Source organism: Octopus bimaculoides, chromosome 4, assembly GCF_001194135.2.
Source record: "Octopus bimaculoides isolate UCB-OBI-ISO-001 chromosome 4, ASM119413v2, whole genome shotgun sequence".
Taxonomy (NCBI): domain Eukaryota; kingdom Metazoa; phylum Mollusca; class Cephalopoda; order Octopoda; family Octopodidae; genus Octopus; species Octopus bimaculoides.
In genome coordinates, this window is record NC_068984.1 from 95,531,328 (window position 1) to 95,535,329 (window position 4,002).

A 4,002-nucleotide genomic window follows, 5' to 3' on the forward strand; every position below is an offset into this window, starting at 1 on the left:
ATATATGTATATGTGTGTATGTGTGTGTGTATGGTGTCTTGTATATGTTTTTTTGTGTATATGTATATATAATTTTATAATATATTTTAAAATGAGCTTTTTTTAATATATTTTTATATATGTATATATATACATATATATATATATAAATATATATGTGGATGTATGTGTGTGTGTGTGTGTGTGTGTGTGTGTGTGTATGTGTTTATGACTTGTGAATTTTGCTTGTTTGTATATGCATGCATATGCATGTGAGCGTGCACGTGTGTGCGCGCGTGAACGTGTGTGCGTGTGTGTACGGGCGCACACGCGGATGCGTGCATGTAGGTAATAGCGTTCTTTTTGCTAAAACTTAAAAAATTTTGTTCGGTTTTTGTAATTGTGAAATTTTTTCGCCATGAACGGTTTGTGTTTTTAAACCGAATGTAGTTTTTCTGATGTTATATTTATTCCTGAAGATATGTAAAGAAATTTTGATTTATTAAGTCTCTTAATGAATTCTTTATACTGAAATATATACTGAAGAAGATAAATATGTTCATTTGAATATGTACGTTTTTGCGTCGTAACTCCTTTATTATTATTAATATAACCAAAAGGATCGATTCTTGAAGAGTCTGCATACCTTCACTGTCGTTTTTTTCTGCTATTTTGGTGATGAATTTTTGAGTTAGCTTACCAATTATTTTTGTTGATAGTTAATTTATAATATATTGATATATATATATATTTATATCCATATATATACATACATACACATACACATATATATGTATAGATGTATGTGTGTGTGTATGTTGGTATACCTGAGTCGGATTTGGGGCGAGTTGTCTCACCTGTCTATGGCTTTTTGATATTTTAACACTCGGCCCTTTGAGGAAGTCATCCCCACTGCGCTAACCCGCAGCCTACCGGTGAACAAGGGAGGGCACATACATTGAGTACGTGTAGTCGATAAGGTTTACAACACTGCTTCTAATTCATATTTAACACACACACACACATACATATATACATATATAGTTGGCACAGTATGGGTAAAGTCGAAGCATAATATCTTGGATAAGTGGCATTTTCTATAGCACCGAGTCAGCTCATTCTTTGTGAGTGAAAATGGGTGAATGAAAACTGTATAGAACCCCGTCGGATGGAGTGAAGTTGTAATTCAAACGGTACAGCTTTGTCATCAGCTGTGTCGATCTGATTCTGCCTGATAATTACCTTAGAGGTACACCTGTCTGTAAAATAATTCAGGAGCAGGTAATTCAGTTGATCAACCCATTGAATCTCTACGTCGAACGACGGAGATCCATATGCACACAGACACACACAAATATATGCATACAAACACACATGTGCATACATACACGTGTGTATATGGTGGAGGAGCAGTATGTGTGCGCGCGTGTGTGTGTGTTTAAGAAAGAGTCACATGGCTTCACTGAACAAAGATTTTGAAAACATTGAAAACATTGAAAACATTGAAACAATCCTAACCAGTCTGAAAAATAGTATTTAGACTATGCTTTTAACTTCCATAACCTGATAAATGCCCACAGTCTACATATATTTGCTGATAAAATTAGTAACCTATATAAACCACATGGTGCTATCCACTCCACACTTAATTGTTGTTCATTTTATCGACTCTCGGAACAGAAAGGCCGAGTCGACTCCGTAAGATTTGAACTTGGAATAACATTCTAACGATTCTGCTGATTCACTGCCATTGCAAGACAATATCACTTATAAGAAGTAAGCCTCAATATTTATAATATGAAGTAAAAGAATTCTCAGATTTAAGAATAAATAACCACGTAGAACCCTTACTATTGTGCAAGCGATATTTTGCCTTAGAAAAAACAAAACAAAACAAAACAATTTTTGCCGCATCACGAATGTAATGTTATAAACCCCACCAAAAACAAATTTTTGCCTAGTTAGCAAATAAATGTAACTCTATAAACATGATGAGTAGAAACGTCACGAAATAGAAAAGCAGGAGTACTGTAACGAACTGGTTCAGTTGTATAGAATATAAAGCACACGGTGTATTCTTCCAGTTCGACATGAAAAAAAAAAAGAAAAAGAAAAAAAAAGCTTAGAATTCAGAAAAACATTTGCAACCGTTAGCGAGACTGACACCAGTATTATAATGGACATCAGAAAACCAATTTTATTTCATGATAATTCTTTCTGGATATTTTTGATATACCCATGGGTAGTTTCAAAGGTGTCAGAATCTGAAAATGACTCAATCTTCACATTTTAGGCACCCTTTAAAAAAAGAATTCACTCTCCCAGCATAGTGGCAGTATCTCACAATTTAAACGGCCAACGATGGAAACCAGAAAAATAAGTATTAAAAAAAAATTTAATTAAAGATGTAGTGAGGAAACTTTTTATAAACTTAATGACCTGGATAAAAGTGTGTGTAATTGATAAGTGAAACATCTTCTGGTGAATACGTTATAACAGTGATCCATCGTAATCCGGTGAATTATCTGTGAACATATATTTTCTAAGCCCAAAAATAACATAAATATTTTCCATGATTGGTGTACCAGCAGGATTAGAATTAATCCTTCTTGGCACTTAGTTGTTATTGTACGTTGTTGAAACAGAACAAATTAACAGTTTGTTATCGAAACGGCCTGAACAACACCACCACCACTACCATCACCACGACTACCGCTGCTAACGCCACCGCCGTCAACACCACCAACAAGAAAGCAAGAGTAGCAGCAGTAACAACAACAATAACAACAAACATACTAGCAAAGCAAAACTATTGTTGTTGTTTAGCTCCGGGTCAGATCTAATTGAGCAGATTTATGGTCAAAGGTATTCCATGTATGATTTAATTTTTTTAATTTTTACTTTATTTTTTACAAATTTGATGTACCTAAAACTACATTACGTAGTCTTAAAGCAGCAAAAGATTTTTGGCTGCTATTTCTAGTAGTTCAAGCGACCACGTAGTATCTTCCTATTTTTGAAATGTGAACTGTGAAGAGTGACTCCACCTCTTCCTCCACGCTGTCGTCTTTGACTGCAGCGACCTTGTAGAGAGTCACTGTGAGCGGCAGATACGGTAGAGTGCCAGGTTAAACTAACCACTTCACTAAATCTCTTCATTTCAAATGAAGTTAAACATAATATTATTATTCATAGTAGTGGAGTATCATTATAAAATATGCAGGCTCAATCTCTACACGTATGAATAAGATTTAATTTATAGTAAGGAGTTCTTTCACTGGGCGGATCCTTACTATAACATCGTCCTGACAGTAAGCAGTTTCAACGACCAGGTTAGGAATAAGGTCCATAAAAAGGTCTCATAAAAAGAAAACACCACCGTTACGTATTTTGGCTCACATTCCCATTCTCTTTAAATGTTAAGAACTGTGGAGGATGAGCTTTCTTTAGATTAATAGATAAACATTTTCCATCAGTACATAAAGATCGAAAACTATTCAAACACACAAACTAAAGATCTCTTAGCTGTGCAGCAAATATGAAGCGGATCTTAGCTAATAGTCACAAACCTAGTATAGAGGTAGGCTAGTCATGCAGAGGTACAACATATAACCACTTGGAGGCCGTCGTATATAAAGTGGAGATCGCATCCAAAGATCTCAGAGGGACTTCAGAACATCGAAAAGTTCCTTCAAGATTTGTTTGAACAACCACAGGTCCGCTTTCAAGATCCAGGATAGGCGAAATGTTACACTTCTAGTCAGGCACATGTGGCTTTTGAAAGAAAAAGGTACATTGACAGATTGATTGAAAAATACAAGCCATATTTTAGCAGCAGCAAGAAGTACCGACTCCGAAACAGAGACTTTTACTCCCTTCCCCCATCTACATTCTGAAAGTCTCAACTTTCTGTAAAGACTGGCGATCGTTTTATACTTATTCCTTTCTCATTGACCAGACATTCTTTCCTTCTTTCTTACCTCACTGACCCTCTCTCTCTCTCTCTCTCTCTCTCTCTCTCTC